The 23,964-nt window shown below is 37.5% G+C and overlaps 1 pseudogene; it reads right to left on the minus strand.

Annotated features, from left to right (window-relative positions):
- Positions 1-5,720: 5,720 nt before the first annotated feature.
- LOC122147325 lies at positions 5,721-21,625 on the minus strand (annotated as a pseudogene).
- Between the last annotated feature and the right edge of the window lie 2,339 nt (positions 21,626-23,964).

Consider the following 23,964-nt stretch of genomic DNA (forward strand, 5'->3'; position numbering starts at 1 on the left):
AACTCTCACACTTAAGTTCCCTAGATAACAATTTAATTAGTAAAAAAGTATTAGACATAGAACAAACGGACCCCAAAACCACTAAAGAAAGAACCAATAAAGACGAGTGTTAGAACAACTTATGTAAGTGATCTATAAGCGCAGTAAAAAAATGAGCCAACTATACATATGAACGATAAAAACGAAAAAGTATCGACATACCTGTAGATTAATAAATAATATATAGTAGGTCTCAATGAAACGCTAAAAAACTAACAAAAGACTGAGACTAACGGATAAAACTACATGCATCAGAACAGTATAAAATGTCTTTCATTCCTGGAGATCTAGTCAAAAACATGTGCCATCTTCAGAGAAGAAAGTGGTTGTCAATGAACCACATTGCAACTCTTTTCATACAAGGACAGTTCATAGAAAGACCCAAAACCACAAAATTATCATAAACAGTGGTGTTATACAAGTAGTACATTATCTTGTATTAGTGTTCACATTAACTTAAGAGTGCATTAATGATTCCTTACTCCACAAGCTTTTGTATGACTTCTATATACAGAAAAAATATACGAATAGATAAGCGCACAAGTCAGCACTTGAAATCAAGTCACAAACTGGAAGATATAAATTGACAAAATGGGACAAATAAATGTACAAGGGGCATTGTAATTACCTCACCATTATGGAACTGGGTGGCTTCCACAGTTTCGGAAACTATTCCTTTAATTTAAAATAAATACAGTAATCCATGACAAAACAAAAGCTTCCATTATAAAAAAGAGAAAAAAAAAAACATTTATTGCGAATGAACATTTAATGAAATGTGGAGTCCATGTTACAAAACCATTTAAAACAAAAACAGGATAATTTCAATGTCAGTATAAGTATTTTTGCACACAAGCATAAACAAATTCCCTCCATAGGAAACTGAAACATTTAGAATACTTTCCCACGACTATGTGATCCGATTTATAGTATATGTGCTGTTGTGTAAAGTGACTAACCATCTAGCCCACACACCTGGCCCATGTGGTAATTAGCTACCTGTATCCCCTGGAATAATCTAAAAAAAATATTGCTACACAGGCTAAGCGTGTTCGGTTACATTGACCCAACCCATACAACCAGGCTGGGTCAGAGTATTGTGCATTGAAAAGTGCAAATGGGCAACCAGAAACATGCGTATAAAACCTACCGCGAGTCCAAGGCTGCGCGTCGGTTGTCAGCTACAATCATGTCGTTGGTAGGTTCAGGAAAGCCTTTGACATTGTATAATAAAAAAAAATTATATAATAAGAATTTTGTAAAAAAGTGTGAGTCAATATGGCATTTTCTTCAAGAGAAAGGATATGTTTTATGCAGTTTCGGATGCGGAAGCCGAACCCTAGATACCAAAACGTTCAACGTGAACATTTGCTTTAACCATGAAACACGTGACCTGGATTAACCACCGGGGCCAAATAAATAGTTCATGCCATTTGTTTAATAGCAGTACAATTGCCAGTTCATGCATAAGATGTGTTTAATTAGAATGACGGTGTGTTAAATGATAAAATGGTTATAAAAATTAACCGTGTGGATACCATAAATAACACTGGAACCAAGAAAAGGAAAAAAAAAAACAAAAACACAAGGAGGTTTGATTTTTCTTAAAAATGAAGACAACCCATTAAAATTATCTTTTTTTAAAATGGGCCAGATAGAAAAAAAAAAAAACCGAGAAGTCTACATTCACCAACAGACTTGACTTGAAACTAAATCCAACAACAAACGACACACTGATGCTATTTTGCTTTACCTCCAAGAGGCATACTTGAAAACTGTTGAGTAAAAAATGAACCCCGAAAAACAATTCCGTTGGATGCATGAGAGGTATTGCTTCTGGTCTAGCAAGCGGCCTACGTGTAAAAAACTTGAGCCCTGCCACCAGGAACGAAAACTTTTCCAGGAAGAAAAAATTTCTCAGAGTCCGGACCGGCGATGTGGGGCTGCCCGGCCAATCAGGGATGTGCGGTGTCTGGGCAGCGCGGGTATGAACATCGGTAACGCACACAGGTTACAGGTTCTGGGTGTCTTCTGAAGCTACGGGAAGATGTAGAAGGTTCTCGGGGTCATCTCAGCAATAACACTGGACACGTGCATCACACAGCAGATGAATGATAGAGGGAAAGAACCAGAGAAGGGTTACGTTGTTAGAATGCAGGTACAATTCAATTAAAATCCTAAAAGCTGGGACATTGGTCCCTAAATCAAATCGATTCTTGCTAAAAAAAAAAAAAACCTTACTGACCTTAAACTTTGAATTCTAGTTATAAGTAGAGATGAGGCAGGCGTAGAATAAAGGTTTTTAAAACAACTCTATTCTTTAATTCTCACCCAGTCCCGTGTTTGTCCGGTTAGGGGAGGCTTGTTTGTTGCAACCAGTCTCGAGGTCGCAGGCATGAATGTGGCATAGGGGACATAGTCTGTCCTGAAGAGACCCGCACCAGCACCACGTTCTTGAAAGGATACTGAAGACCTGGATAAACATGAAAGTGTGAGGATTGGAATGGAGAAGAGAAACCCAAACGAACATCAGCTTGGTGTAAACTGATTGATGTCCATACGGATCACAGCTCACGGCATGATTTCTTGCTTGCTTATATGAGAAGGGTTCTGGAGAGGGTCCGTGTGTTCACGAGAGGTCAGCTGAGCAGAGAGCCCGATTTCTTACACTTCGAATAAAACCACCAACCATGACGACAGAGAAAAACGAGAGTGGTCCTAAAAGCGTTAAAGGAAATGGTATAAAATGACTGTTTTTCAGGAATTGTAGTTGGAGAAACTGCTGAGTATCATGCAGGGGGTGACCGGTTTATTGACGCGGGCTGAGCGGTTGTATCAGTGTGCCGAGATGTGGTCAGACAGAGATAGAACGTGTGAGTCTGCGAGATAAACACAAACCGGGGCCTCGTCAGGCACAGAGCGTACGATCAGATCCAAAGAATGACCACAAAAACTGTCAATAGACAACATGGTGATTCTGTCACCGGAAGCAAAGATGCGTTTAGCTTTGACACTACAGCAGGATAATTTATTTCATAGAAAATGGATGTTAGTAAAGGACAAAACTGTCATCATCGGGGCTCCTTGATACTAAAAGAAAAGATCCACTGTACGGGGCAGGGCCCATTAAAAAAATGTTGTCCTTGTCAAAAGACTGTGATGCTTTTTTCATAGCTGCGTCATACTCTCTCAGATATTTGAGTTTGAGTGGATACAGAAATTAACTTATCTTTGGAAACTGTGAGGTTGTAGAATTTGTATGAACTGCACAAATTTCGTCCGATAAAGTCTGGCAGTAGTGGACTCAAAATCAGCCCCAAAGTGTGTCATTCTTGAAGACTAACCAAAAGGAAATTGGTTTTTAATCATTTATCATCGTTTTTCAGTGATTTTAAATAGACTGCATACTTTAAAAAGGAAAGAGCATATAAATTAAAAAAAAATAAAATTATATATTATCTATATATTTATATATATATTTAGATCTATCTATAATTATAGCTGTATATGTAAATATCAGATATACAGCACCGATATATGTTTAATTGCACGATAATACCTAAGTCCTTAATTCTAAGAAATTGGCCAACCCAGTGCTTGTTCATATGGGACTTTGTTCTGCAGGTTACCTGCATGCGTTCTGACATTGTAGGAAAATCTATACGAGCCTCCCAGGCCAAACGCGGTCCCAGATAAGGTCTTCACTAGACGCAGAATCTGCACTGTTACTATAACAAATTGTTGTTAATTAAGAAGAAAAAAGCCAATCTGAAATCTGGTCAATGTGGAAACGCATAGTTATATAGGATTAACTGACAACTAGAGTTGGACTGCTTTACCTCACAGACACATGTACACACACTATATTAGATTTGTATGCCCTCATCACAGTTGTTGCATCCTCATCCATGCTGAAATATGGCACAGAGGATGCCAGATCTACCACCTCACTTGTACAGGAATAAGCCTGGTAACCCTTTAGTTGCTTCAAAGTCCCTTTTGCTTGGGCAAACCTAAAGATTCAAACAACACACAATCAAAATGTGAGACAAAAAGGAACCATATTGTCAAGTTATTGGTCGTTGTACCTACATAGTGCAGTTTCTATGTCATGTATGACGCATAATGCAAAATGAAACCTCCGGGCTTAGTTAATGCTGCTCTCTTTAATGTACTTTTAAAAAATGTCTTAATGTAGTACCAGCAATCCAACCTAAACTCAACGTGAAACAGCATTTGCAATATCTTTTAAATTATATTGTTATATGCCTATTATTGTTGTAAAAAATGATTAGTTAATTTTGCATTAGTAAATTACTGCAACAAAACATATATAAGAGATGGCATTACCTTGCGGGGAGTAGCGCTACGCAAATCCCTAAAATAGATCTATATGGTTGTTTTTGTTTTAACATTAAAATTAATATAACAGGACAGAGTGACGACTGTATTTGTATAATCAGATGAAAAGTAAAAGTTATTGTCAGTTTCAGTCATTAAAGAAGTTTGATAAAAAGATTATAGAATTACTAAGACAGACTTTTGCTGTTTGGGAATAACATACATACTTTTTTTAACAAGGAATTATTATTTTCAGTAAGGATGACATTTCAAGTTATCAAAAAGTGACATTGCTTAAACATTTATACTGGTATAATGTTCAAAAATAATGTGAAAACGGTTTCTATTGCAAAAATCCAGTCCCTTTTGAACCTTTCTTCATCAAACAAATCCGTGAAAACTTGTCTTTGCAGCAGCAAAAACAAATGGTGATCAATTGTTTTTTTTCGATTTCTCATGCATGGCAAACTGCCAAAAGAAATAAAGGAAGGGGGAAAAAGAAAGGACTCACAGCTGTCATCTGAGCTCGTGGGACGCGGCTCGTACCGTACAAGCACAGTCGTTGCTGGATGGTGCGGTCCAGAGGGCCACAATGTCTGCAGGCGCGGCTGGAGGGGATGTAGGGTTTCCTGGGGAAGACTGTTTCCAAACCCATGATACAATAAAAAGGTATGGTCTGTTCCCTCTGCTCCCCCATCCTCACACCTTCCTTCCTCTTCCTGGGAGTCCATTTACATGAACCAGCCCTTCGGTCTCCTCGGAGTAAACGGGTCCTCACAATCATCTCATGATGCCTGCTGCCCTCCTCCTCCTCATCCTCACTTGTCAGGAGCATCAGTTGTGGCTAGTCTTAAATCCCCAAGCCGTTACAGCTGCATTCCTCCAGTTGGCTGAGTCTTCAGATCTATCAGTGCTGGAAAAGCGAGCCAAAGTAGTTCTCCACACAAGCCTTTCTTTGTCTTCACCAGGGTCCGGGCTGATGTTGACCGATGTACTGCTATTGGGCCCGTCGTCTGAGGCTCACTACCTGAAACAATGCTATCTGGCCCTGACGAGACTGCAGCACATGGAAAGATCGGGTCTCCTAGATCCTGTGGGCCTGTCAGGGGCATGAGTTTCTCACAGCGTGGGCCGGAGGTAGCCCGAGTCCCTCATCTCCAGTGACTGATGGAGGCCTTGATTTGTGGAATCCAAAACTCGAGAGCCTCGATAACTCGAGGCTAACGTGCAGATATACTGTCTGAATATATGAGCACTCTGTTCTTGACACCATGATGTGGGACTTTGTCTTGAGTGACCTCTGTCCTCCACCATCATTCATCGACGTGGAGGCGAGCAGCTTAATTGATGGATGACGGGGACAGACTGGACCTCCGCGGATGCCTTGCTGTTTGCGCTCTGGATTGAGACCTCTCCTCAACGACCAATGGGTCCGTCTGGAGGCAGGGCTGAGAGTGAGATGGTTCCTCTGGTGGGTGCTTTGTAGAATCGGCTCTATAGGGCGGCTTCCAGGCTAGTCAGAACAAAAAGTAGGACGGAATGAGTAACGAGGGCTAGGCTTTGTTGGCAGAGCTGGGCTCGGTCTCTCGATTACCTTCCTGAGGCGGCGAGCCTGGAGAGGCTTGAGGAACAAAATCAACGTCCTCACCACAGCCCTCCACAAAGCTCCGGTGGACGTTGGCACTGTCCCCAACTCTACTAATGAACTCAGAAGAAATCGGTCTTTGTGATCTCTGGGAAAAATCATGCATGGCGGTTGTATCCGAATGGCTGCGCTGGTTAAGAGAATGGTGACCTTATCGACACCTGGTAGGGTCCTGTGTCGCTCGGTTTGATCCATCTAGATGTCGGCGCCCAGAAGCGTGGTTGGCGATGTGATAAATCAATTCTGGCAGCTGCGCTTCGTGTGGCTTCTGCTCCAGTAACAGCCTGGGGTCTAGCCTGCTCTGCAAACTCAAAAGATGTGTAAAAGCTGTCCGCTCATTGATAGGGACGTTGCATTTCACTGTCGCTTGTGGGTGCAGTTCTTTAGTATTCTGAGTCACAATGACTGTACGTTGCAGATTCTTGACTGGAGGAGTCTAGTTTGCCTACATCAGTACAAGCTCGTCTTTCGGATTGCACTGAGTGTCCGACTTCTGTGGACTTGGTGGTTGGTTCACCTATGAGGAACCTTCAAGTTCTTGTAGCCTGTGAGGACCACTGAGTCCTTTTCGAGCTTTGCCTGATCCGCTTCTTTGAATTTTCAGTCTTGGGCATTCTTCTTCATCTGATAGATTTGGCTTTGGGATTTTGAGGGGAGGCTCAGTTTGTTTCAGGCCAAGCCGTGGTTGAGGGGGACACGCTTACCTGCTTATCTGGGTAACGGACCAAGGCCTCCGCCCAGTATCCACTAGCACTACATTCCTTTGAGTTTGACCTGTCTGCTTTAAGTGGACGCACAGCCACTTTCTGTTGTTGTGGAGACCAAGCCATGGACCATCGCGATCTTCGCGAGTATAAAAAATATGCTATGCTAAGTAGTCATTTATCAGACTTATTGAAAGTGACTAGTCACTTAACTACATAGATTGTTGAAATGAGATTAGGGAAATAATGGGTGACTTGACCTTTAGATTTTCATAAAAAACCAAACACCGTTATGCCACGACTTGTTTATCTTAAAAGTGTCAGCATGAACTAGCACAAAACAGGAGATTTGACATTTCAAAGGCCTTGTCCCTTTTTCTAAACTAGCTCACTACATTTTCAGTTCAGGTGTGTCGAGTCCTGCTCCTGAGAGGGCCAAAGTCCCCCTGCAGAGTTAGGCTTGACCCTAATAAACATACCTGAACCAGCTAATTAAGGTCTTTGGATTTACTAGAAACTTCTAGCCAGGTAGGTTGGAGATAAACTATGCAAGAAGGTGGTTATTGCAGACTTTAAACTTGCACAAATATTAAACACTTTCAAAATATATATTTTTTTAATATGAGCAATCAAAGGTTATCATGTTATCAATCCTGAAGTGTCGTTATACATACCTTCAGTAACTGATTCCAAATATCTGGTCCTCAAAGATTATTTGTAGGGAGTTCACATCACCATCAAGATCTGCAACATTCAACAGGAAGTGGTGGCAAGGACAAGTAGTAGGAGGAGTTCTTGATAGCTGCGGTCATCTGCTGGTGACTGTGAGCCTGTTAAATAAAGTAGTTCATTTGAATCTCTAATGAGAATTCACATCTTTTCTGTGTGCTAATTAACTACATCACAGTAATGATATATTAAGACGGACTGCAGTTCCTGGTAGGCCCAGTGCACTCTGTCTTGGGGTTCAAGACAAAAGAAAGCTTCCTGCAAATCTTTGCACCTAAAATTTAGAAATACAACAGTCACATAAAGCCAGAAAGTATACTATTGCACAAAACCTCTAACTATGCAGCATCAATTTCATGCATCTTTTTGCATACAAAATGTGTCAGAATGTAATCCCTGTTTCACAACCGCAAGCTTGAGATTTGCGTGGAAAACTTCATCCTTACTGCAGCTGCAGACTTGTGAGAGTATTCACAACTGGAAGTGTGTGTACAGCATCACAGGAACAACCCCAAAAGCTACGCATTTCTTACAGAGAGACTATAAATTTGTTTTTAGAAGTTGGTCAGTTAATAAAACTGGAAAGTTTGTTAACACTGGGATTCACATGTAAAATGGTAAACAATAAAAATAGCATCTGATAATGTCCTTTTCAGTTTCAGTATTTTGATATCAGAACGTGCTGCTTATTTCCTATATTACAGTACACCATACTTCAACTCACAAACTGATCATTAAAACACAAGTTTGAATGTGTTAAATCTTCTACCCATATTTTTGATTATTCATTTTAATTTCTGACAAATACTCCAATTTTTTATGTTAAAAAACACACTAGACATGCTTATTCTGTGCATTTTAGCACTTTTTGTGAAATCACATTTAGTTTTGTCTATCAACAGTGTGCTGTCACTAAATTGAGCTTGAGCAAGCAAAGCCAAAAATAGATTACGGCACCAAAAAACAGAGCTGCTCACGCGATGCTCCTGCTTGATGCTCACGTGCTGCTCCAATGAAAGTATGCCAAGTACAATATGCAATGGTAGAAGAAATCTCAGAGCTCACCCGTAATGTTATGGTGCTCCTGGGGGCCAACACATGCTCAGAGACACGCTCATTCAGGGGACACCACTTCTAGGAAATTCCCCCACAATGCCATGAGCAGAGAGCACAGCTGCGCCAAATTCATGTTCACCAGTTGCAGCCAACTCATCTGGGCTCTCTGCCCTCTGCTGCAAGATCACATACACAAAGAGCCATATATATAGAAGAGTGCAGTACACCCTCATGATGTGCCAGCCAAGCCAAGCACAACAACAACTATGCAGCATTAATTTGCATGCATCTTTGCATTACAAAATGTTCAGAATGTAATGCCTTTTTCACACCACAAGCTTGACACATTTTCTACTCTGATGTCATGACTTTTACTTTCTTCACAACAGCAGTGGGAAGGTCTGACTTTAACTTGTGGTTTAAAGGCAGTCGTGGCCTAATGGTTAGAGAGCCTGACTTGTAACCCAAAGGTGTGTGGGGGGTTCGAGTCCCGCTACTGGCAGGGATTGTAGGTGGGGGGGAGTGAATGACCAGCATGCTCTTCCACCCTCAATACCACAACTGAGGTGAGACCCTTGAGCAAGGCATACCAAACCCCCAGCTGCTCCCTGGACGCTGCAGCAGACAATGGCTGCCCACTGCTCTAGTGTATGTTCACTACGGGACACCATACTTGGCTAACACTCAAGTCACTTTCAATTTTTATATTACAATAATGGTATAGCCTGCAAAGTATTTTATTTTCAAGTTATTATTAAGTTAAATTCTTTGTAAATTAAATAAACCAAGTTGTTGGTACTTAAACTGTAGACTTTTTTTGAATAATTCAGTGAATCACCATTTAAAAAAAATTATGGATTCATAATCAAAACTCATTAGTCACAATAACTTCATGATAAGTTTGGAATCACGTACAACACACACTTTAGATTGTTGTAATACTTCAGGTAAAATAAATGTGTAAAAAAATATTTTTCTTAAAACACTTCTTTAGAAAATATGTAAAAGTAAACATGTTTATAAAAGAAATAAGTGATAAAAACTCTTATTGGATGATTCACTTTCCAAACTTTTTGGATAAAAACTTTAATATGAGCATGTTTACCATCATTGCTTCAAAAACTGTAAAATATAACAAATCCCGCGCTTAACAGATGTTGCCAGATGGTAACAAGACCCTCTAATAAAAGTTTGTCTTGACTTGTTTGGGACACATCCTGCTCTGTATTTTTCCATTTCTTTTGCATGAAATGATTTTAAACTATGACATACCTTGACTTGCTCACAAAGCTCATTAAGTCGGGCCTCCACATCAAGTTCCTCTAATAAAAGAAAAGAAAAGAGCAGTTCAAATATTGTTCCTACAGCAGCAGTATGAAGTGAATAAGAGAGAAGGGTCTGTCTGAAGAGCCTGTGATTGACAGCACATGAGAGGGATCTAGAGGATCAACAGCACAGAAGTAGGAGTCAGAGGACAGAGAATACCAACAAATTTCAAGCTATAAGACTGATCCCACGTCAGCTGAGATCTGAGATTCTACTAAAGGAAAGGGGACTAAGTTGATCTAAAAGCTCCCTCACTGAAGGACACTTGCCATTTGACAAACGTTAAGGGGAAACGAAAGAAAGAAAGAGAGCTAAAAAAAAGACACGAATGAAAGGCAAGAGGTATGTGGAGCGATTTTGAGGGTCGGTTTTGAAAGGGACATACCTATGTAGACGTGGCTTTGGCCTCGAGGGTAAGGTCTTCTGAGAACTCGTTCATTAAAGGGACCTGCATGCTGGGCTTGGCTAGTGGTGGGATTGCACATATAGGCACGTTTAAAACTTTCACTCTCACCTTTAGCTGTTTGAGCTCAAAATGAAACCCTCAGATACATGCAAGTTCAGTCACTGTCAGAAGCAGCAAGGGGTGAGTAGTTTAGCTTTGAATGAGTAAGTGAGGGCTACAGTGAACGGTCTGGAGGGAAAGTCGTATTAAAGGCTAGTTCTGAGGTCCAAACACACAAAAACGGGAGAGTATAAAAGCATCCGCATGCTGATACACACATAAGAACGAGGCATACAATATGCAGGTAAATAACAGCAGGTCTTCAAAAGTCTCTAAAAAGTTATTCCAGTGATTGAGTGGATTAGTGTGAGTGAGTATTCAGTGATCTGATGGGCTCTGATGATATTAAAATATATATTAATATGTGAAAGCAAACGATCCAATGCATTTATGTAAGTCAAACAGATATATACATATATTGTGACAGTAGGGGAAGAAAATATGAAAAAATGTACCTATTATGAAAAATATATAGATATGAACATTAATGTAATAAATGTATAAAATATAATCACATATAATTTGAAAAAAAATAAATTAAATAAATCACAAATATACAAATATTATGGAGCAAAAAATTCAAAAGACCCCGAAGAAAATTCTGATCTTTAGCCCCAGATTTTCAACCAGCATCTCTGAAGGTTCTTCCAAGGGTTCCGTGAGAAAATGATTTATAATACTATTTTTTTCCCTCCCCCTAATAAGATCTAAATATTCTCCCTAAATTCTCCACATAAATTTCTCTTATAGTCTTCTGTTCAAAAGTTTTTTTTTTAAAGTCTCTCTTATGCTCACCAAGGCCTGCATTTATTTGATCAAAATAACGTAAAACATTGTAATTACATGATCCTTCAGAAATCAGTTCTAATATGCATATTCATTTTCATACTTGTTTTTGTTAAACTATATCGAAAACATTTGTGCTGCTAACTATTTTTCCTGTGGAAACAATGATACATTCTTTGATTTATTCGCTCCATAGAAAGATTTCACAATATTATTCTAAAATAGATTTTATTTTGTAACAACGTAGTCTTTACCATCGCTTATGGAAAGTCAATTTATTGACGACCTTGAGAAACTGAGTAACATAATGCAGGGAAAGTTGTACAGTCCCGAACCTTTTGGACAGTAGTTGTATATTGCTCGCCCTTAGAACACATACTGAAGCTCAGTGATTAAACTGGCTTTAATAATTAGTAGGTTTGGTTAAAATTGACAATAATTTAGTACGTTTGGTTAAAACGACACTCTTAAACGCAAATTAAGCAAAAACATCAAGACAATCAGCTTCAAAAATGCTTTATACAGGGTCAAAAACTGAAGTGCAGTGTAAAAAATGTTTTAAAATAAATAATTTCAGTCAGAAACCAGACTTTTTATATTCTTTCAGCTCTGACGAACTACATACCTAGCTCTATGCGCTGAGATGCGGGCAGATTATTGGTCAGGAGGTTAAATAGCAGAACAGACCCTGATGATGCACTGCAACAAGCTGGCACACCTGTTCTGCGTGGTGCAGGCTGAAGGGCATGCTGTAGGCACGGATCCGATACCAGGAAGGTTTTTGCCCTGCAAATCACGAAAGAGTACTTGATACATCACTGAACCGTCGTGTGTGAACAGCAAGAGCATTAAGAGTTTTTGCACTGTGATACTAACCAATTCCCCTCATTGATACAATCTTTTACATTTGAGAAAGGTTTTGTATTTAATGAAGATATAAAAGTGAACTCTAGTGCTCACTATGGTCCTATGGAATTTCTGTAATGTAAATATCACATCATCTCATTTACAGTAACAACTCAATCCTTTCAGTTACATGATGTCTATTTATGGACAGAATTAAAGCTCTCACTTACATGAGAAAATCACTGCCTCTGTACTTTGCTTTGCAAATGCAATGTCAGCAAAGCATTTTAGACTAATTGAATACAATGAAAAAATACACTTTAGTCATTTAACTAAAAAAAAAAAAAAGAGCATCTGATGTCAATGAAACCTGTGAAATTAATACCTAATATTTATGCGTCTAGACATTTTATCTTTCTTGCACATTAGATGCTGTATTGGTTTAGTAAGGATATTAGTGTGTGTGTGTGGTTGTATTACATCTGGGGACAGCTGCTTGACGTAGGTGGTGCCAAACACCACAGACTCCAGTGTTGGGATGAGAGAGTCTTTGCTTTGTGCCGGAGCATTCCCGATTCAGCCAGGTGCTTTTGACTGGTCGTGGGAAACTGAGAGGACAAACCACAGACAGTCAAATACAAACACATTTCTACTGCTTTTAAAATAACGGCACAATTTTGGTAAGGTTGCACCTTTTGAACAGGTTTTTTTTTTCCCCTCACTGTAAAGGCTTTTTATGTGTTTTTTATGTCTGTCCTGGGAAGCACATCTCACAACTCTATATAACTCACAATCTACTGTCTTCACATGTGACATATTCGAATGACTACTAACGTTCGGTAGGTCCAGTTCTAAGTGTATACCGCTGACCTGATTAGAGGTTGATGGAGAGCCACCAGTGATGCGTGGATAGTGGCAGAGATGACAGACAGGTGGAAGTAGTCAAACATGATGTTGACGTGCTGATGGATGCCTCTGGGGAGGCTAAAGTGCAAACGCAGCATTCGACTGCTGATGCTCTGGAGAGAACTCTGGTCCTCGGGCCTGAACAAAGACAAAAACAAACAATGTGAATCATGTGAAACAATTGTTTTAGGTAATAGTTTTTGTTTATTCAAATCCCTAACCCTAAATATGAGCAACAGTAAAATATTTATTAAATGGTATACTATTATCTGTAAAAAAAAAAAAAAAAAAAAAAACATTCAGTTATTCTTCTACATACGAGAAGTCGCCATCGGTGAAGTACAGGTCCAATGACATCTGGAAGTCCATTTCATTTAAGGACTCTTCCACCTGCAGGGGAAAAAATACCATCACCACCATCACTAGTGATGCATACAGAGGCAGGTTTTATCACTGAACCCTTAGTGTGCATGTTGTTTGAGTCTCGGGATTCGCTTACCTTCTTTACGTCTAGGAGCATCATCACTTTGAATACGAGGACATCGTTGACTACAATCTCCTCGTTTTTATAAAGAATCTGAAAGGTTTTGCTGCAGACCACATCATCTTGAACTGATGCTGGGAAAGCCAGATCTGAACCTGTGAGGTAATGCATATTAGAAGGGCATTACAAAGCTCAGAGATATGTGCTACTCTTCCATGCAAAACTATATAAAATCAATAAAAGTGCATGCAAAGATTTTTTCAACCCACTGTCAAACACTGTAGGCCCTGAGCTGAATGTTGATGTAATATTAAGAAAGCTGTAGGCTAAATCTGTGAGAAAGTTAGATGATTATCTCTCATAACTGAAGATAATCTGCATTCCTTTGAAATACACAGCCTGAAGAAACCTCTGGAGAGGTAAAACTAATAATTTACCTGGCTGACACATTCTATTTGTCTTTAGTGATACAGCTTCAGCACATTCACATTAATGGCAAAATGGAATGAGGTATCAGTAAAAATCTATTTGACCAAACAAATGATCCAAAACACATACATTAAAAACTAAGACTGACATTGCAAACAAGTTTCCAGCTTAATGTTTTCTTTAAATTAATAAATTTTTATATTAGAAAAATTAAAACTATAAATAAATAACCTTTTTTTAGATTATTATTAAACTAAAATTTCACAAATTTTAGCTTCAAACATCATCTCGACATTTTTAGACAAAAATAAAATAAACATATAATATCAAAAGAACATAAAGCAGCTTATATAATATTTAGTCACAATCAGCAGCATTTTGTGAGGGTTAAATACCAGCTCTTTTTTTTGGTCCCTTGATTTATATTTCTGTGGCATGTTGACACGACATGACATGTTCATTTTGAGATGGATAAGTGTTTTTTACCTATGGGATGCAGCAGACTGGCTTCCACCCGCTGCGGGATCCGTGGGGGCACTTTCATACTGGCCCGGATCTGATAGAACCTGTCATCACATGCAAGAAAACAAAGAGTGTTCATAATCAGCTTAAGAATTCAAGAAAAGCATTACAAGTATTTTAAAAATGTATGCCAAATTTAAGCTTGTTACACAGCCTACTCAGCTCAAAGACATGCTTTCTGTAAAGGTAGAGTCATATTACAAACAAACATACTAAACAAATTTTAGCTACAAGATTTAGCTAGCCTGTTTTTTTCCTCTCTGATACAAGGAATTCAGGCTACAACTCAGCTAAAGCTTCATTTCTTTTACCGTGCCACACAGATTCAGTGATGCAGAAAACACTGTCAGACTCAGAATATATTAATACAGAATATACTGATACAGTACTCAACAGAAAAATGCAGTTTATGAACCAATAACACAACCAAACCTCTTGAAACTAAATTGTTTCTGCATTGTTTTTTTTAAAGAAACTGGACAGCTTTTCTTCTTTCTGTGGTTCTTAGAATGGAAGAAGCCACTGTGACTGTCAAATACATCTCACACCCTCTCAGTTCCTCATTTCTACTCGGCTCGGCTGAATAATTCGGACACACCGAGCTCATCAGAAAGCTCCTGAACACGGCTAAATCCACACAGCTCGTGTTTATATCCTGCACTCCATCCTTCCATGCATTTGCAATTAAAGAGGAAGTTCGGGCAACCAAAATAGAGCTGCAATTATCCTTCTGACAAGAATATCATGACATCAAAAGCACACAGAGCAGAGGCACTTATGTGGAAGCGAGGAGATAGGTAAGAATATAACCGACTGGCCGGAACACAGATCTGAGAACAGGAACAAACAACCAGTCCCCTTGTAGGAGCTGAAGAGGAGAATGACGGTTGCGTTATGCTTCCTGTCGCACAGCTGAGCAAACCCAATGACTCGCTGTTTTAGTTAGACCCACAGCAACAATGTCAGCAGATGTGGAAATTTTAACCTGAGCTTGCAAACTGCTGTGTTGACACCAAACAACCCTACTGAGCACTGACGATAACCTAGAGTTTCTTCCTTTTCTTTGAAAAATGGACTCTTTAGACATTTACATTGCGACATAGAAAGTGTGACGCTACATAAACTTATAGGGATAGCTCATCTAAAAATTAAAATTCTGTCATCATTTACTCACATGTATTTTGGAGAATGTCGGTAATCAAAACATTTATGGTTCTCACTGACCATATAATATTTGTTATCCATACAATGGAAGCAAATGGGAACTGAGACTGTTTGGGTACCAACATTCTTCAAAATATCTTCAAAATCATACAAGTTTGGAATGACAAGACGGTAAGCAAATGGGTCATCTTTGGGTGAACTATCACTTTAAACTATCTATTTTATCATAAATAACAATTTTTTTGCTTTGGATATCCAGCAAATATAACTGTATATATCATTGTAACTTAACTTACCTGTGCTGAATAAAACTGTGGCTTTTCATAGTGAACAACGGCCTCTAGAGATCACATTACAAGAATGGGCCATTAAGCTCATGTGTTGAAATGCCCATGTTTCAAAACTTAGCATAAGACTAGGCAAGATTAGGTTCAGAAAATCCCTGAATAGCATGCTGGGTCATTTCAGTTTTTTGGCACTATCTGCAGTTAACCTCAATTTTATTCTGATATTCACTGGTAATATGAATATTACATATGAAAATGAATTCAGGTTGTCTAGATGATCTATACATTAGTGAAGCATACTTAATTGTTTAAACTGCTAACCCAAAGCCAACCATCCCGCACCATTTGTGCTACAGACATGACTGAAACCTCAAATTGTACAGCTTGTTCAAGAGAAGTATGCTACTACTTTAAGCAATTAGATGTATAGGCTGCATTAAATGTGCAACAAATCTAAATGTTTACATTTATATTTACATTTTACTGAGGTAATAAAAGATGAATAAGCCACAATGAATTTTTGAATTGTTGAAGAGTTGAATTTAAGGTAGCCCGTTGGGCGGAGTGGTGATACATTTTGGTAACCCGACTGGAAAACACAATAGCCTCGAGACGTGATTTTGCGAGCCCTGCAAGTGAAAAATCTGCATGGGGAACTTTTTTCCTTCACAAAAAACTCTCAACTTCACATACTGAAATGAGTGGACTTAGCCAATGACACCAAGCAAGCAACAGTACCTTTATACTGCACCATATTGTACATATTGCAATTAATAATTAGGTTAACAGCCAACTGGCAAGTAAGGTTGTTGTATTTACTCTCATTTGGCAATTGGGTTAGGGTTCATTTTGGCCGGAAAAAACAAAAAATCTTAGGAAGGTATTTTGAAGTGTCCCTCTCTGCAAGCCAACTCATGGAGAATAAAACTGTGCAACATTAAACACAACCATTCAACCAGACAAGTAAGACGTGCCTGAACAAAAATAGTCGTGAGAAGACTCTTAAATGACGAATTCTAAGAAAAGCTAGTACACATATAGATGGAGAAGCTGAGACTCATGCCGGCAAGCAATGGCAGGAATGAAAGGGAGCACGGCATGTTATTAATATCAGTGAATATGATATCATAGGGAGTAGGGATGTAACAATTCCCTCAACTCACGATTCGATTCGATTTACGATTTTGATTTCAAGATTCGATTCGATTCTCGATTTCTTTTTAAACAAAATGATATTTAAGACAAATCATGAATTAACTGTGTCCTTTTATTATTGCTTGGACAAAATGCTGCACATTTCTTTGTGAAATTGAAATATAACAATAATAATATACTAATATAGCACTTGCATATCATTGCTCTTTTGTTGGTTTTGATTGCTTCTATTGTTCTCATTTGTAAGTCATTTTGGATAAAAGCGTCTGCTAAATGACAATATTAAAATAGAATGTACATGTAAATAAAACTAAATAGAAATTTTAAAACAAGCCCCAAATCAAATAAATAAGTAACACAAAATAAATCTCTTCATATAAACAAAATAAGGCTTTGTCTGTTCTCTTTTCATTTAAAATTATAGAGGTAACCACTGCATTTTAACCATGATCCAAACAAAGATGCTGCACACATGCAACATAAGCAGTTTTTAGATTGTATAATTTCGAAATTTTGAAGCAAAAACAGAATGGTTTGACTTCAGTTTTGTGAAACTATACATAAAAATATCTGCATGAAACAGCGCCAGCAGGTGGCGCTTAAAGCGTTTCCTTGGTTTCTGCTGTAAACGAAGCAGCGCTGCACTTATGAACTTTAATATGCATTATACAGAGGCAAGATGAAAATAAAAAATATCATCTAAACTTTTCTAAAGACAGTAATTTCCCCTCAGACATGCATTCATATAAACTCCTACCCCTAAATGAATTGTGATTTGTTTAGCATCTCAACCGTTTTTGAATCATCACATATTTGAATCGATTTTCAACTGGCTCGCCGTTAATCATTACATCCCTAATAGGGAGTGCCTAAATGGAGATGAGAGTTGAAGGCTGCAAGATTCTAAGGTAAGTTTTAGCTTTGTGCTCTGCATTACTCAACAAAACAGCTTTATTTTCGATGTCAAGAACAAACTAGGCTTTACCAATTAGGTTCAACATTAAGACCAACTCTAAGACCAAGAAGTGCCATTCAAATAAATTTGACTTAAAAAGGGATGTGAAACAATATCATTCACTATTAACTTCCTTCCAAATTTTCTTATTACATAAGAAAATAATCTTATTACAAACACGTTCCATCGTTCACCACCGTTTTTCTACATAAACTAAACAAACTTTGCTCAAATGCGGTTCATCCCTATTTCTTTGTTGTTTTAGTCGTGGCTTCCAAGTAAGATCACCCTTGAAAATATTTGACCTGAATGTGCAACACGACCTGGAATGACTCTTTCTCTGGGATAAGATCATTAGTGGAACAGAAGGGTATTAGAACATGTTCTTACCCTCTTTGGAAGAGATCCACATTAAAGAACTTGTGGAGCTCCAGAGAGAACTCAACTGTGGCCTGGACCTCCGTCATGCTTGATTCAGGGCTGGAGGAGGGCCTGTCTCAAACGATCGGCAGCAAAACTGCGGAAGAACAGATAAACGATTTGAACAGTTGTGTCATCACATGTGGAAGGACCAGAGAAGAAGTTGGAATACACATTTCTACACTGAAATTTAACCCAAAAGATGCATTAATATGTGTGAAAATGTGAAAAAAAACATGCATATTTGTGTGCATATCCAACATTATGTGAGGCTGTGCTTACTAACATAATAGCATACTAATTTTTCTCTTTGTGTGAGAAACAAACCAAAATATACATATCTGTTCAAAAGTCTGAGGTCAGTAAGAATTTTCACGCTTTAAAAGTCTCTTATGACTGGCATTTATTTGATCGAAAATACAGCAAAAACAGCAATATTGTGAAATATTATTACAATCTTACTGACCCCAAATTTTTGAATAGTAATGCAAGTTCAGTGATAATCATCCCCTCCACTGAAACCCAAATATATAAAAAAAAAAAAAAAAAAATTTTATATATATATATATAAGATATATATATATAATATATATATATATATATATATATATATATATATATATTTGTTAATCAATATATTATATACATATATATATATATATATATATAAATAAAAGCATACAGATTTGAAAATAACCGAATTTGTTTTTTTGCGTTAACTATCCCTTTAAATGCACTAACATGAATGTCTCATTACACAACACAAATTCAAACATAAAACTGAACATTCTAAAATGTGCAACTTACACTTTAACTATCAAATCTCACACTAGAAAGAGAAACAGAATCTGAAAGTGGTTTGTAAGACGACTGTAAACAAGACAACTAGGTAAAAAAAAAAACTTGAAGTTACAAAAGAAACCTTATGCACTTCCACTTCACTAAGCAACTCTGACCCAAGTTCATCAGATGAGTCTGACTACCTCTTGACATTTAAACTCCACAAATATAGCAACAGCATTCTAGTCTTCAAAAATGCATGAATTTTCATACAAGAAATCATTCCTACTGTGTATTCTCAATGCTCTTCACTGTGATAGCTTTAAGCCCTGTCTGTGCTTGTTCTGAATTACCACAGAATGCTTTCACACACCCCACAGGCCTTCAGATGATTCACCCTTATTTGCAAGTCACAGTACAGTACTGAGGTGTGATGCAAGATCCTGACAAGACCAGCACACTTCAGAGACGGTTCAATGCAAATACCTCCACTAACGCTGGCTAGACTAGCCTGCAGGGGTCTCTGGAGGATTTCATGCGCTTTGTGGCATTATCAGGGGCTTTAGCTTTCATTAATACAGATTAGCAACCATAGATGAGAGGCGAACTGCAGTTGCCTATCACATGCAAACCACAAGTCAAATCAGATCAACCACAGTGAGATTTTTCCTTCCCAACGTGTGTCGAGCTGGTGATAAGAGCACAAGAGCCCCGTCCAACTGTCAAGCACTGCATGCACAGATACGAACAACAGAAAACAGGCCTTATTTGTGTAAGGGCAGCTACTTTCCTTCCTCTGAGCTGTGCATGTGAAAATTAAGTTATGATATCAGTGTGGCCCCAATGCTTGGCCTATGTTCATATCCTTGAATGTCCTACTGTTTTATGCTTTCATCTGCTCACTCTCTCTCAGATTCAAAGACTTTTATACACAAGAGAAAATCTGATGTAAAAATCCCATTCATTTCTAACACAGAGACACTGTTTTTACTTATAACTTAAATTTGAGACATGATCACCATGAGCTTAGTATGCCACATGTTTCAGTACAATCCAAAAGTCTGTTATTTCAACTTTACAACTGTGCTTAATTGCTAAATTCCCAGTGAAATACTACATTACCTACAATTCTTAAAGATCACAATTCATAGCAATAATTTATGTTCACGTTGTTGTACCTTTGTTCTGACTTTCTGGTCTTCAAATCAAATGTTGTGGCTTCTTTTCATCTATGTGATTCATTCAAAAGCCAAATTGTTTATTTTAAGATACATATGGAGAAAAAGAATGGGACAAATACTTTATGGACAGACAGTGTACTGTCGTGGGCATGTACATGGGTCAAAGACAAAATGGGTTTTCAAGCAATCAAAACAATGAAAGTTTAATGAAAGTTTAGTTTTTTATTAGAATGTGTCTGGTTAATTCTTCTGAGCAAAATCATGACTATCATACATTTTTACCATGATCTACAGAAAAACATTCATGGTAACAATAGTTAATATAACAAAAAAAAAAAAAAAAAAATATTGCAAAACACATCTACAAAAAGAATCAACAAATAAAAATAACTTTTTAAAATCAAAAACAACATCCCACAAACCAAAAACTAACTAGGCCTTATAGTACATTTTTACCAATCTTAGCCTTTATCCTTCAACTTATCTAGGTTTTACTAATTTGTCAGCAAGAAGTTTTGAATCATTTGAAATATGATGAAATATATTTAGAATAATCACAAATATATCTAGTTACACTGAATGATGATGGAACATTTTTTTTATCCACTATAATTGACATTTTATTTACACAAAATTCATATACATGCACGCACACTATTTCATATTATTATCAGTGATTTGAGTAACGTTATATTATTAGTGTAACTTGTATGACTCACCCGTCCTGACTTGGTTCAGTATCTTCTTTCCTCATGTCAACTGATAAACCACAATCCTATATAAAAAGACATATGAACACATATAAAAACATAACTAATAACTATTTTATTAAGTTTCTCAAATAAAACATTCAAACAAGCATTTGATAATACAACTAAACGTTTGTTTTATTACCAATTATATTAACAATTTCTTTAATACCATAGATTTAAACATGATTTGTTAACAATGCCTTCCTTTTTAATTCATGTCGTGTGAATTTGCGTCCTGAAAGCCAGTTAGCTCTAGCGTTAGCCTGTTTTGCTTGTCAAATGACCAGCCTTCACAAACATCGCACTATTTGCGTAGGGTTAACGGATGCGTTATCAGACCAACAACCTGAAACGCAACAAACAGTTATAATTCACCAAATTTCTGGCTGTTAAATCATTAAAAAACACGTACATGTATCCGCTTCGGGAATTTAGGCCTCAATCCGCGGGTTGGATTTCAGAGCGATCCAGCCTCGACGCTCCGATCACCCGGCTGCTTAATTCCACTGCATGTCGTTGAAAATTCGCCTATGTTCCGTCTTCGCAGCACACTTAAAAGCACAGATCAGTCAGACTGGATGAAAAAAAAAAAAGAATCACATCTTCATACCAACAAGCGATAATAGTAGAACATAAATATTGTCCAAACTTGTGTTTAGTGTGTTGTAAGAGTGAGTTTAAGGGAGGCGCTCACAAGCCGGTAAACACCGGTACAATGCAGAGTCTAATATATGATGCCTATGGAGGTAAATCAGTAGCTAAACTCGAGAGGAAGTTGAAAATAACTGAATGTGAGAACTTGTCATAAAGTATTAACATTCATTTTGTAAGTTGAAATTTACATTCACAGTCTGATGTGAAAAGCTGAATCTCTCCATTGCACACACAGACAATGATCATTAATAATGATTAGTTACAAATGTGTAAAATGACATTCAGACATTTTAGTTTTCTTTTGAACTTTACTCAGTTTCGCTGCACAGAAGTCGGCACACAACCTCTCAGATCTCCAAGTTAAAAATAAATTTTGCTATTAGTATTTCTGTTGATTGCAATCACTATTATGGATAGAGCGCAGCAGAGCCGGTTTACAAAAAGGGGTACATTTTAAACAGCAAAACTTGCCAATAAAGAAATTTGTGTTTTATGCATAATCAATTTGAACCAAATGTATATATCCTTGGTATATAAGACACTAGATTCATCTCTAATTCAGGTTTTCTATTAATAGCAACCTCGATACTTTCATATGTTTCTTTTGTACCAGAGTTAAATAACTCTGTTATAATTTTTTATTTTTTGTAAAAGCCCTGGGTTAAATTCTAATTTAACGTGTACTAATGAACGTTTAAATACAGCTTAAAAAAAAAAAAAAAAAGAAAGAAAGCTTAAAAATCGAGTGTTTGATAATGCTAAATATACATTAAAAAGCCAAACCTATCATTATGAGCTACTTTTGTTGTTTACATGTGATTTATAAACATCAATAAGCTTCCAATGGCATTACCTATGTATGTCCTCATTTGTAAGTATTTCGCTATTGGAATACTAAGCGTTGTAACTGCTAAATATGATCAAATGTCATAAATGTCATAATTATTGCGCATAATTTATACCATAATCCTTCATTAACTAAACGTTTTTTTTTTTTGGTTAAATAGTTACACTTAACATACTGTTATCATTCCCCAGAAAAAAAATGCTATTGTAAAGCATAGTCCCATAGTTATCCATTGCTCAATTCAATGCACAATTGTGTTAATAATTACTAGAAATCGCTGTATAGTGAAACTCAGGTGCAATCCATTCAAACATTTACAGTGCGAGAGGTTTTAGGCACATTGATAGCTGAACTGACTATGACTAGACGGGAAGACCTTAAGCGACCGGCTGAGATATACTAAAAGATGTTGGCTAGCAAACCATCACTGGCTGGTTTAGGCTTCTGGTACAGATGTTGAGAGACATGTTACACAACGACCACAAAATTGATACATTGCATAAAAAAAAACTTTCGTATAAGATGGCTTTGTTGGAAAATGTTCATTCAGGAACAACCAAGCCCCGAACAGTTATAGTCACAAGTGAGTTTTACAACAGAAAACTGCAAAAATGGTAGCCAAAGTAGAGCCATTAGAACTACTGCCAGATCTGAGAGCTTGTGAGGGCCGACTTGACGTTGTGCAGCGAAACTGAAGTAAGTGCAAAAAGTAAAAATGTGTTTAATTCCAAACACATTTGTGACTATTGCCTTCCATTCAAAGGAGAGACACGGGTGTGTGTTGTTCAAATGGAAAGAAATTCAGCTTTTTCAAGAAGCTGTGAGTTAAATTTTCACTTACAAATATGAATGTTAATATGAGTTCTATTTCAGATTTTCAAACCTCTCGGTTTCTACATAGACATTTATTGAAAAACGTTATTCTCTCTCTGTCAATAATGATTCACTTCAGACATTTTAGGTTTCTGAAGGTGCTAAAGAAGACAGCTAATGTCCAATAAAAAATAAAATTATATAATAAATTATTTCTACAAGAACCAAATCACAAGTATGCCCACCGTGTACTGCGTTTTAAAGCTAACTGACTATATGCAGGTAAGTCGCTTTGGATAAAAGCGTCGAGCTAAAATGATCATTTGTAAGTTTTTTTTGTTCCCTGCTTCCAATTAATGGTCCATAAATTTTTATGGCACCTTTCAGTCTGCTGACTCAAATGTAAAGTAAATGGAAATATATAACTCGTTTCCCTGGTTGGTTTCCAAGTGTATAGAGTTGGTTTCGAGAGTTGTTTGGCCACATTACAAGCTGTGACTATGACTAGACGGGATAGGACCTTAACCCGGTATAAACTAGAAAACCATCACTGGTCAGGTTTAGGCTTAACGATTGTTTGAAAGACATGTTTACACAACGACCACAAATTCTGATAAGGACTTTTGGAAAAATGAGAG

Source organism: Cyprinus carpio, chromosome A13 (assembly GCF_018340385.1).
Source record: "Cyprinus carpio isolate SPL01 chromosome A13, ASM1834038v1, whole genome shotgun sequence".
NCBI lineage: Eukaryota > Metazoa > Chordata > Actinopteri > Cypriniformes > Cyprinidae > Cyprinus > Cyprinus carpio.